Here is a 13,948-nt window from a genome sequence, read left to right as displayed (position 1 = left end):
TCTGCCATATTCTCACACATGTTGATATGAAAACGATCTTCTATAGTCAGTAGAATTGGTGTCATCTTCCAGCACGAAAATGCTCCTCCTCACAAAACATTACTGACTAAAGATATCTGAGATGAATTTGGTTGCGAAATCTTGCAAGGGATGCGTAATTATCTTAATTAAGATTAACTGGAAACATTATATGCTCATTATTATAACTGAGTTCGATGATTTCAAAATCATTAGGTTAACATTACGAAAAGACACTTAGATTCATATCTCGCACCAAAACATAAAGAATTTACAAAAGCGAGCAATTTATAAGCTCGTTAACAAATGGAATTGAGCAAAGTTCTTAATTGTTTTGAATAAATGTGTAGAACACCATAGTTTTACATTATCAAACAAAGTTTTCATTTAGTAAAGATTTTGCACTGACCTAATAAACACACATATATACATATATATATATATATATATATATATATATATATTGTTTTGAAAAAAGAAAAACCGAATGAATTTATAAAACGGTGATCAACGTTTCGTCCCTATTGCAGGGGAAATTCTCAGGATTTTACAATGAAAAATGCAGATAATATCCTGAGGGTGTCCCCTGCAATAGGGGCAAAACATTGATCACCATTTTATAAATTCATTCGGTTTTTCTTTTTTCAAAACAACATAACGTCAACCATCGCTGGTATTTTTTATTTTATTAAGACGTATGTAGTAAAAAGCGAATAGAAAATACGTTAGTAAAGTTGAATATGTTTATTATTTGGCAATCTCAAAAACATTAACTTAGTCCATAACAATTGCGTCTGCAGATGAGAGATCTCGTCTATTTTCTCAAATATGGTGCTATCGCTTCCTGGGGAGACATACTTGCTTGAGGAACCTCCTGGGCACGAAACCAGCATCCCGGGTGAATAAACAATATCCAACATAAGGCACATGTAAAAAGCAACACAACGGATTGAGATGACGTAGGCTATAAGTGGATGTCATGGGTCGCGTCGTATCTTCATTGCGTCTTTACAGGCATTTTTTTCGCGTCGGCATTAATGAAATGCAACGGTTATACGAAAATAGCGAACAAATGCATTTTTATAAAAAAATATAATTTATTTAAGATTTAACAATAAGGAGTATATCTTTATATACACCAGTTGAAACCAGACGCATGCTATATCGTATCTATAGGTGTGTCAGAAATTTCGTGAAAATAGTGAATAATTCCACCCCATGTTTCCAAGCTTATACCTCCTCGAAAAATGTAATTCAAGCCCTAATTTTTTTTTTCAATTAAAGGAGCAAGGACCAAGGTTTCATTAAAAAAAAACAAAAAAACAAACAACGTGTTTTTTTTTAAAGGTTTTAAACTTCGGACTTTACAGGTAAATTTCTAAAACAACAGTTCTTTTTTTTTGTTTTAAATTTGAATATATTATTTATTGACCTTTTCTCTTCAATTTGTGATATATAAGATTTTGGTACATAAATTAATTATTAACTTTTTAATAGACATTTCAAAATGGGAGGCGTGAATTATTCGACCCCCTATCTTTCCAAGCTTATAACACGTCGAAGAATGTAATTCAAGCCCTAATTTTTTTTTCAATTGAAGGAGCAAGGACCAAGGTTCCATTAAAAAAACGAAAAAAACAAATAACGTGGTTTAAAAAAAAGGTTTTAAACTTCACACTTTACAGGTAAAATTCTAAAAAACACTACGTTTTTTTTTTTTGTTTTAAATTTGATTATATTATTTATTGACCTTTTCTGTTCAATTTGTGAGTAAATTAATTATTTACTTTTCGGTGAGTAAATTAATTATTTACTTTTTAATAGAAACTTGAAAATGGGGGGGGACGTGAATTAAAAAAAAAACTTTTGTCTAAAATATTATCTTCAGTTTATTGGAAAGAACATAAAATTTCACATTGACCCTGAAAATATCGTAAAAATAGAATCAAGAGAGAAATTTTGATAGATTTTTTAAGTTTAAAAATTGTAAAATATTGAGTTCGGAAAATTCATTAGTTTAAAAAAATATATTTCTATTACTTTTAAAACAACTTTAATAGTGTATTTTGGAAGTATAATCCATAAAGAAAATAAATAACGCACTTTTTACGGAGACATTACGAGATTTTTATATTTTATTCGCAGTTTCGTGTTAGTGGTGTCAAAAATTCCTACAAAAATTCTGATACACCTATCGCATCTACCGACCCCAGAATGCGGGCTTCAACTCTTTTAACAATACTTTTTTTTTTTACATTTTCACCCCAAACAAGGCACATTGCCACTTCGGTGTAGGGGGCTACTATCAGGGGAAACAACTACTGGGGTACTATGTAGGGATTTGGGCAGCAAGATGTTGGTTCACGTTACACTTGAACTTCTGCATATCTCTACAGTTGGGGAAGCAGTGACCTGGAATGGAATTCCAAAGTCTAGCGGTCCTGGGGAAGAAACTACCGGAGTAGAAAGATCTTTTACATCTATGGATCTCTACAGTGTGGGGGTGGGATTTTGCAGCTTTTCGGGTCTGTCGAGGGTGTTCACATCGTGGGGGCACAAGTGCTTGCAGTTCATCAGAGCATTCACCATTAAAATACTTGTAGAACAGGCAGAGGGATGCAACGCTTCGTCGATGGGACAGAGGCTGAAGCTTACATGCCAGTTCAGGGCCTATCAGATTTGTGACTCTCTTTTGAAACCTGTCAAGGAGCGAGAGACTAGTAGCCGATGCACCAGCCCAAATATGACAGCAATACTCCATACATGGGCGAATGGTTGCCTTATAGAGGTACAGGATACTTTCGGGTGTTAGTAGTTTTCTAGCATGGTAGAGAGAGCCCACCTTCCTTGCAGCGGTCCTGGCAATTCCCTCGATGTAATTGTTCAAACTCATGTTTCCTGTGAAGGAGCTTGAAAGACGTACTCTTAGATACAGAGTCGTTGGATATTGCTATAGGTGGTAGAGAAGGTTTCTTGTAATTATTGAAGGAAACCAGTTTAGTCTTGGCGGCATTGAACGTGACCATCCATTTTTGTCCCCATTCCACTACAGATTGGATGTCATCTTCTAGTGTTTCTGACATTTCTTTAGATATATGTTCATTTATTTTCCTGTCGTGCCTGCTATAGAGTATGGTGTCATCAGCATATATACCCATCTCAGAGGCAATTTTGTCGGGGAGGTCATTTATGAATATCAGGAACAGTTGAGGTCCAAGTATAGATCCCTGGGGCACTCCCGCATTTATATCATATTGTTTAGATATACGACCGTCGAGAACAACCTGGATGTTTCTCTTATCTAAGAAGGATTTGATTATGTTAAGTATTACACTAGTGATACCGTATGATCTAATCTTCCTGAGGAGACCCTCATGCCATACCCTGTCAAAAGCCTTAGATATATCTAGAGCTACCGCTCTGCCCTCTCCCGCTTTGTCCAGTGAATGGTATATGCGTTCAGAGATTACAGTGAGGATGTCTGCCGTGGAATGGGCTTGTCTAAATCCATATTGTTGGTTGGTCAGTAGTTTAGCATCTGTAAGGTGCTGGACTAGAGCATGGTTAATAAAGGTCTCAAATATTTTGGCAAAAAGTGGGAGGAGGCTAATAGGGCGATAATTTAATGGGTCAGTTCTTTCGCCAGAAGTCTTGAATACTGGTACCACAGAAGCAGTTTTCCAACAGCCCGGAAAGCAAGATTCATTAAGGCATTTGTTGTAGAGTTTGGAGGGAACTGAAACTACTTTTGCTGAGCACGTTTTTAATAGCACAGCTGGGATGAGATCGTGTCCACATGCTTTTGAAGTGTCAAGGTTTTTTTATGATAGCATGCACCTGAGCAGGGGTGATTTTCAGATCGTCTAGCGTGGCGTCTGTCCGCATAGGAAATTGAGGTAGGGGGTGGTTGGAAGAGTCCAGTGTGGAGTTTGAGGCAAACCGACTGGCAAGCATGTTAGCCTTTTCGGTTACTGAGCAAACAACCTCGTGATTGTACAATCATATGTCAATTTTCTATTTCCTTATTGAAAGAGAGAGAGAAAGTGAATGAAGATAGAAATAGAAAGAGAGAGACAGAGCGAACGAGCGAGCGGGAGAGAAAGAGAGAGATGTTTCATCGGCCATATTTTCTTTTTCAAATCATAATGTGCACTGGATACATAAACACATGTCAATGTCATGTGCCGACAGTTTTAAACATTTAAAATATGTGTGCTCACTGAAATGTGTGTTTGCCTACACAATTGCAGACCAATTTAGGCTCAAGGTTTATTAATGTAGAAGTCCGTAGCTCCGTCAAAAAGGGGCGCTCTCCATTGTTCCACACAGTGAAAGTTTAAGTTATGACTTTCACTATCTGAGGAAACAGACAAGAACTCTCATCTGCAGAAATAATTGTTATGGACGAAATTAATCTTTGGAGGTTGTAAAATAATATATATATATATATATATATATATATATATATATATATATATATATATATTTGTGTGTGTGCTTGTGTATATATAGAGAGAAACAAAAAAAACAAACAGCGTTATGTGTTCATATGTATATATAGATACATATATATACATATATAAATTTATGCATGTAAACACATGCATAAGTAAACAAGCGTGCATATATAAATATATATATATATATATTTATATAAACGTAGGCGCATGTACAGACGCATTTGTATTGAGAGAATTATACCAATTTTTGAAACGAATAGAGAAGAGCGCATTGTTATGTATATATGCGCCAAGCGCACCACCTTCTTATCTGCAGCATGCCTTCGCGCTTGATACAGAAGTAAAAAAAAACACACACACACACAAGATTGTGCGAAAAAAAAGTCGTTATCATATATGCTAGAAAAGAAAGCAATTTATTCGAAATTTGAAATCTGCCCTTTTTGGGGATCCTATTCAATTATCATGACGGAATTAGAAATTACCATTATTGAATCAGGAATTAATTTTATTGAATTAAGAAAGCATGACATAATAAAATTAAATAAAACTTGGCATTTGGTGATGGCGAGAGAACATTATCGAATTTTAAAATTCATGTTTTCAAAAGGTGAATCACCATACGGAAGAAAACCATTTGAATTTACCTTTAAGCATCTTATATAAGTGCTTTATAAATACATTATATATATATATATATACATATATATATATATATATGGGGGGGGGGTTCTATATGCATACTCTCATATAAAGTAATTTAAACATGGGAATCGAAGAAATGCATTATTAATTTATTTTTATCTTCTTCAATTATCAAAGATGCATGCTGCCGTCGGACACGAGTGCACATTTGTATACACAGTTTATAACCAGCATACAGCCATATATGCAAACACATAACCATAGTAACCCGAGCACAAACACCTACACACACATACTCACATCTGTATATATATATATATATATATATATATATATATATAAATATATATATATATAAACTGGTTTTGTGTCTACTATGTGCCTATATGAGAACACTCAGTGCACGCGCACAGAAACAGACACAGGCACAGATACAGACACACACATATATGTGTTTGTGTGTGTGTGTTAAAGTTAAAATGTATGTGTAGGACATTTCTCAACCTTTATACTGAAGGAATTTTGATCTACAGTATTGAAATTTGGTATATAAGATATTCACATGGGTGAAACATTTATACATCGGTTTCCATCCGGAAAATGTGCTCCTAAGGAGTCCAAATTGCAACATTGGTACGTGGGCGTCGTCGGATTTTTAGTCGCGTGCAAGCGACTCTATAAGTCACTCCGTCGGTCGGTCTGTCGGTCGGTCGGTCGGTTGGTCTGTCGGTCTGTCGATCGGTCCGTAACACTTTTATGCTTGGTCATTTTAGATAAGATCCAAGGTCTGTTGTTAATATATGCTGTTCTTTGCTTTTTAAGCTTTTCTTGGCCTTTTGGCCAAGATCAAAGTGTCAAACACTAACACCCCCCCGCACTCACCGTCATTTTTTTCTTTTTTCCCTTATTTAGGACACAACCTCTCCCCCTCCATTTAGAGGCTGCATGGGAAAACCTGGTTCCTTTACAAACCAGAGTGAAACGGGTGGTCTAGCATTTCAGATAGGGTTGGGAGGTTCTTACTAACCGGGGTTTTTGCCCCCAAATCCCTCGACACAAATGAAGTTTTATTAATATTGTTACCTTTTTGTATTCTTTGATATAAATAAAAAAATGTTAAAAAAATTGGGTTTATGTAGGAACATACCCCCTCCCACCACACACACATGAATACAAACTTAAAGGGGTAACCATGATAAACCATTATAAAAGATGCTGGCCGAGAGAAAATTCACTTAAAATTTACAGAGACGAGATGGATCAACCAACCTCACCACTTTTTGAGTTGGCCTTGTGCCTAAGTTTTTTGTTCATTTTCCCAATTGTATTTTTATTCCTGTGAATAAAAAATTTAATATCTCAAAGTGTAGTATCTGTTCCGGCAGATACTGAAAGCAAAGACCATATGTGGGGGCAGCCCCGCATATAAGTCCTTGGTCAATGTAGGGGCAACCCTTCATACCAATTGTCACTATTCAGCTCCTCTACTCCCCGGGCAGTTGGTTCCCATTCCCCTTCCCTCCTCACATTAAAGTCGGCCTTGTGCCTATGTGCTCGGTGGGGGGGGCAAATAAATACCCTTTTCTTGGCCTTTTGGCCAAGATCAAAGTCTATTATCTGTTCTGGCAGATACTGCAAGCAAAGACCATATGTGGGGGCAATCCCACATATAAGACCTTGGTCAATGTAGGGGTAAACCTTCATACCAATTGTCACTATTCAGCTCCCATTTCCCACCCATCGGAAGCTGGTCCCCTTTTCCAGCCCTCTCCCTCTTTCTCCACATTAAAAAACGGCCTTGTGCCTAATTTGCTCAGTGGGGAAGTAAATAAATACAAACCCCACATATAAAACCTTGGTCAATGTAAGTGCAACCGTTCATAACAATTGTCACTATCCAGCTCCCCTAATCCCCGGGGAGCTGGTTCCCATTTCCCCTTCATTCCTCACATTAAAAATCGGCCTTGTGCCTAATTTGCTCGGTGGGTGAGCAAATAAATACCCTTTTCTTGGCCTTTTGGCCAAGGTCAAAGTGTAGTATCTGTTCTTACTACATGTTGTACTTATGTTTGTAACTTTGTGATATAAAGTTGGGGATCACTTTTCTATATTAATTTAATGTAAAATGATCACCCACTTTACAACCAGTCAGTCTCAAAGCCATTTAAGTCATTCTCCAAATCATTCAAGTTGTTTTTGAAGGATTCCAGTTATTTTTTTAAGCATTCAGGTCATTCTTAAGGTTATTCAATTCATCCTTAACTTTATTAAAGTCATTCTAAGTCATTTACTTTTTATTTATTTAAGTTATTTCAGCCAATTATTCGGTCATTTTAGTTTATCTTTAAGAATTTCATGTTAATCCTACATTCACGCATTCATTCATTACAGGAGAGCACGCGACTAATGGCTATCGGCCTTGTTATCTGTGTGTCAAAAAATGCGCATGTATGAATGGTTCACATGACAGTTAAGAAAGTTAAACCTCATAATAAAACTACGTATTTCATGTTTCTGGATTTTTTAGATGAAGTCTTGAAATTCGTATTTCTTTTATTATCGTACTACTATTCTCATTTTGAGTGTTATTCTAACAAAGTTTACACCAATTTCAAGCGCATTTTGTCGAACCCGGGAATTTTTTTGTCAAACTTTGGAATCTGTCTAGAATTTTGAACAGAACACTTCATATATTCCATGCAATAATATGCATATGTTCCTTCAGCCATGATTAGGTAGAAATGTTAACTATTCGTAGGTGTGTTGCCCGCACTAGTACTTGATTCTTCAACTTACAGAAGAGTACATTTTACCAAGTACTTCATCCACTACGTCACGGGTCTAAATGTTGAAATTTCAATCTTCAGTCACACTAAAATTACGATTGCATAATAATAACTCTAGTCCAAATAATCTAAATAATACCATAATCACGCGGTTAAAAGTATTTATATCAGCCAATCACCAAGTGTAATGCTTCAAAATATGATTATCAAAGCATATCCGGATTATTACATTTTCTTTGTGCACTTTTTATTATGTACTGGAATTTTTTTTTTTTTAAAGCGCCATTGAAAAACAGCCCTTTATGTCATGGCATCTCTTCTGTTTATTTTTCTTATTTGTTCTATGTCTATAAAAATATCTATATGGAGATAAAAGAAAAGTGAATGATATTTAGATGCTAGCTTATCAAAAAATGTTCTAAATTTCATATTACTTTGCATAGGTCTAAGAAATTGTCTTGCACACACATTATAGTTTTTTTCAATAATATGTGTTGAATATAAATGAGGAAGCAGAGACATTGCTTTTTTATATTTATGACGCCAGTAGGTCGGTAACAGTGGGGAAATAATACAATATATAAATGAAAAAAGGGGGCTAATGTAAAATAAAGTAATTCATTTGAAGCAAAGTGCCAATATTAAAAAGCTGTTGTTATCAGAGAAGCTGGGGAGGAAAGTCCAGGATAAGGAGAGTCTGGAAGACGAACAGACTGGTCGAGAGATGTAATGTCACGCAATAATCCGGTTACCGTTTGTTCATTTCTAGGAAAAAATCAACGAGAGAATGTAATCAGTTTTATATGAAAACCAAACTATTTTTCTGCAATCTATCAAAAGTACGAGGGGCGTGCAATAAGTAATGCCCCTGACCCACTTCCAGTTGTCTCATCTTGCTGAAATTTTGCATGTGCAATGATTTATATCTCTACGGGTTATGTGGCAAATTACAGCTGTGAAATTATTGTGGTTTCTGTTTTACAGGTGTTTGAACTGAGTCAGGTGTGAAATGCGGCCTGTTAAATGTCGAACAGTGATCCGGTTTTTGTATTTGAAAGGACGCACACCACAGGAGACTTTTGATCAAATGAAAGAAACTGATGGTGAAAATGTCCCATCATATGACCTTGTAAAACGCTGGTATCGTGAATTCAAAACAGCTCCAAGACCTGGTCGCTCCCCTTCTGCCATTGATGAGGCATCTGTCCGTCAAGTTGAGGCTGCCATTTTGGAAGGTCGACGCATTACTATTCGCCAAATAGCCCAAGATGTCAAGATTAGTACAGGGTCTGTGGAAACTATCATTCATGATCATTTGTGTATGCATAAGGTGTCTGCCAGATGGATTCCCAGGTGTCTCACACCATTCCAGAAGCGAGAACGCGCCGAGTGCTCGAGGATGAATTTAGAGATGTGCCAAGAAGATGAGTCAAAGTTTTTCAAAAGATTGATTACAAAGCATGAAACCTGGGTCCATCACTATGATCCAGAGACCAAAGCCCAGTCAATGCAGTGGAAGTACTTTGACTCACCACCTCCAAAGAAGACACGGGTGCAGTCCTCCACTGGCAAGGTCATGCTCACAGTCTGCTAGGACAAGGATGGAGTAGTGATGACAGATTTCCTGGCAAGGATACCAAAATTACAGCAGTCTACTATGCTTCACTTTTGAGGAAATTAAGGGAAGCTTTAAAAAATCAAAAGTTGGTGCAAAATCATCAAAGGTACCCTCCTCCTGCAGGACAACGCTCCGTCCACAACTCGCATATCGCCAGATCAGAAGCACGGGCGTGTTTTTATGAAACCCTTCCAATCCTCCATACTCCCCTGACCTTGCACCCTCTGACTTTCATCTCTTCCCAGCCATGAAGTTGTTTTTCAAAGGAAAGCGTTTCTCAGATGATGCAGCCTTGATTTCTGGTCACGTCGTTGTTGAAGGACCAACCTGGGGTGTTCTACATAAACAGTCACCAGATTGCATCAAACGATGGGAGAAATGCATAACTCTGGGGGGGGGGCTATTGAGAGAAAGACTAATAACTGCGCCAAGTTTCGTTGGTCTACTTCTATGGGAAGTGGGTCAGGGGCATTACTTATTGTACGCCCCGCGTAATGACTAACCTAGAGAAAGTATAAACAACGTTAGATTCTGGAACTAATATCAGCAACTTTGAATTACTCATAAGATAATATTTTCTAAATGTTACAGTTCAGTACGTATAGATATCTCTTTTTTGTAAGCACGTATATTCATATTGCCATGGGATTTTTCCAACGTCATATTTATCTTGGGATCTTTCTGAAAAAGTAATGCTGATTTTTTCGACTTAATACATAGAAAAAGATCCTTAAACACATGTCCATCATATATTTACAAAATAAGACAGTTTAGAAAATGCAAACAAAAAAACTATTCGCATCCCATATCGGAGAGAAATTAGCGTTTGCCCGTAAAAGAACATATAAAGTATGTTTTGTATTCCCTTGGAACAACAGATGAACTATTTGTTGAAAAAACTGAAAATCTGTTTTTATTAATTTTACGTTTGTATTAATAATCAGCTATAATTTCTGTAAATAGATAACACTTCCTGTTTGTTATAAAGATATGGTTTGTGTATCATAAAATTCATTAACTCTTATATATATATATATATATATATATATATATATATATATGTATGTATTTCTATGTAAAAGCGATTTGTAGACTAAATTCACATACACACGGAAACACAGACACAGACACACACACAGACACACACACACACACATATATATATATATATATATATATATAATGCGTTGTATTTTTGTCTTTTTATACTTAATCTTTAATGTATATTTTTATTTATTCATATATATATATACAGATATATATATATATAATTAGTATAACTTGTTTTTGCCTCATTCTTTGAATATATATATTATTTATTCATATATTTATATATATATACATATATATATATATGTATATATACATATGTATATGTATTTTATGATTTGATTTTTTATCTTAATTTTAAAAATTATTCTTCATTTATTTCACAAATATATAATCGAAACACATCATTTCTTGAAGAAAGGACGAGAACGAGATCAATAAGAATAAATTATTTTACAAAAATATTTTATATATTTCTAAAATCACGTGATTTTTTTCCGAGGGTGTGGGTTCCTTATTTTTGCATGACTTGCATCGTTTTATGTTTCTATTTATTAATTTAGCGGAAATCAGAATTAACTGACAAAATATAAAAGTTTTAAATGTCGAATTAAAAATACATTAAAAAGTGTTATCTACTACAATATATATCGCGTTTTTCGTAAACAGCTCTATCGTTACTTGCATGTGCAAGAGCCCAGAGAATAATACACACGACTTTATTAACAGGATATGCAGACGCCCCCCTCTGATAAAAAGGATACCCTGGACTGGACAATTTTCTTGCCCAACTCAATTATCCCTTTTTTCCAAAGCCAAACATTTATCCCTAATAATCTGGGAAAAACAGACACTGCCAAGTGATCCCAGCCTTAAATCCATGAACGTTAACAAATTTACCATTTACTCGTTCATTCAATGTTTGCAAAAGAGAAATCCCTCGAATTATTCAGAATAATGAAGTATTTAATTAGTCGATTAAACAGTAATTTATTGTTTTAATGATGAAATCACTCGTATAAACATAGTGGATGATTTGGAACTTCCTCTCAAAAATTATTTTATTTATAGAAATACAATCACTATCTTGACATAGTTTGCTATTTTTTTTAATAATTTGATTTCAACATTTATTTAATCGCTAATAGATATCGTACTCTTAATAGTTTTTTAACAGTATATTATTATGAAATTAAGTGAATCAAAAGTGAAACAAATATCACAGTAAAATGACCCTCAACTTATACCTGAAAAAATATAGCTAATATCAATTACTAAACAAGTAAACTAAAATATTGAAGAACCAGAAAAACGGTATTAATACCATAAAAATGAACGGTTTATATATATATATATATATATATATATATATATATATATATATATATATATATATATATATGAATTAGGCTACAGAATTCATTTTTTTTTTGCATAGTGACCACCATTTTTAATGTAGATTGGCCAGCCTCTTTTGATGCCTATATATCAGTCTTACAATAACGTTCTTGCGGTTTTTAACCTTTAAATTCATATGAGCATATCTCGGCTCAAACACAGATTTATTGATCGAAATAAGCACTAGTATAACTGAATATTACCATTGTATAATATATAATTATGTCAAAGCAAAAAGATGTATTTATGCCAGTAACATACAAATCTAGCGTTCTGGTAGCAATGAAGTCGCTGAAAGCGTTTATAATACCACTTAGGTTACTGAAGCATTTCTCACGCAGAATATTGTCGAGGTACTTGACAAGTAGTATTCAAGAGGTGAGAGATCTTTAGAGTATGACGGATGAGGCAGAGTTTTGTAGCCCAATTCGTTTAACTTCTGCAAAGTCGGGCATTGTCTTGGAGAGAAATGGTTTTCTTTTTCTGTTGACTAATGCTGAGTGTTGTTGTCCAAGTTTCTGATGTATTTCATTTGTTTTTGACAGTACTTCTCCATTGTAATAGTTTCCTTTGCATTTACAAAACTGTAATGGATGAAACCGGTCGCAGACTACCAAACAGTCAGCAGGACTTTCGTCTGGTGCACCTCTGGCTTCGTGAAGTGTCAAGAAACTTCGTTCAAGCCTAACCACTGAGCTGAACGTCACCTGTTGTCGTAAAGAACCAATATTTCATCGCAAGTCACAACTTGGTTGAGAAACAGGTCGTTCTTCTTCCGTAAAAGGGAAGATTATACTTCATCACTGCTTTTCTTTTGTTGTCATAAAATTCGCGTCACCCATTTATCAAGTTTTTTTTTAATCTTTCGAATCTCTCTTAAGTGGTTGGGCATCGTCGTATACGTTACAGCTAATTCAGAAGAAAGTTCAACAGCTGTGCGTGGATTGACTTTGAAATCTCTTCAAAAACTATTGTGCTCTGCGTTCAGTAGCGGTTCCTGGGTCAAACGCCCCGTTGATTTCTCGAGCTGATTCAGCAGCTTTTCGGCCTAGCTTGGCTTGAAATAAGAACATTGTACGAATTTGAGTTTGCCTCATCTTGTATTAAACGTTGTTTTAAGACGACTGTATTTAAAATATTTTTAATTAGCTAGAGCGAAAGACTCTCTTTAATATGATATATAAAGTAAAGGTATTATTACGAAAAGTTATTTGAAAATACATTATTTTAATTCAAAGTTAAAAATCTCACAAGAACTTTTAATCAAATGTATATATATATATATATATATATATATATATATATTCTTTAACGTGCACTAGCAGAAAGAACCGACGTTGTCTAGTATTGAATGAGGATAAACAAATGTTCCACTATCCATATATTTATTGTCATCGAAATAAATGAAATCGCCTACTTGTTAATGAAATCGATTAGGTACTTAGGCGATGTATCGTGAGGAAGCCCTCCATGCCTCTGCGCAGTGTTTTCATCCACAATACATTGTAGTCTTCATCCCACTGTTAATAATCTACTGTTGATTTCATAAAATTATATGGAAATAATGGCTTTACTTATAATTTGGTCTAATTGCACTCTGACCAGACACATTTACATTTCGCCCCGTTCTTTGATCAGAACAAACTGTTGGGTTATGATCTTTTTATTTTACATAATCACTTGAATTAAAGTTAGACAAAAAATGTTATGGTTTAATTGTGCCCTTAAAAGAGACATTCATTTCCAACACGCTCCTGTTTTATAAATAAACCGACTGTTGTTTTACACGCCAGGGGTTCTGCTTGATATAACTTCTAAAATGCACTTGTTATATTAAATTGCATAAAAGTGTGAACGTTAGTCAAAATCGAACTTTCGTTACTCGTATTTTTTCTATTATCGGTGTTCGATACTTAGCAGACGCATACTGATACAAAACATATATAAGAGCACTTTCAGGTACTTATACATTA

At 35.0% G+C, this 13,948-nt stretch overlaps 1 pseudogene; it reads left to right on the top strand.

Annotated features, from left to right (window-relative positions):
• The first annotated feature begins 7,123 nt into the window (after positions 1 to 7,123).
• On the top strand, positions 7,124 to 7,261 carry LOC145284208 (U2 spliceosomal RNA; annotated as a pseudogene).
• Positions 7,262 to 13,948: the final 6,687 nt, after the last annotated feature.

This window comes from Euprymna scolopes, chromosome 8 (assembly GCF_053919585.1).
Source record: "Euprymna scolopes isolate OS-2025 chromosome 8, ASM5391958v1, whole genome shotgun sequence".
In the NCBI taxonomy this organism is placed as follows: Eukaryota; Metazoa; Mollusca; class Cephalopoda; order Sepiida; family Sepiolidae; genus Euprymna; species Euprymna scolopes.
The sequence above is the reverse complement of the archived record's forward strand: the minus strand, read 5'-3'. Positions and strand labels throughout refer to the sequence as shown.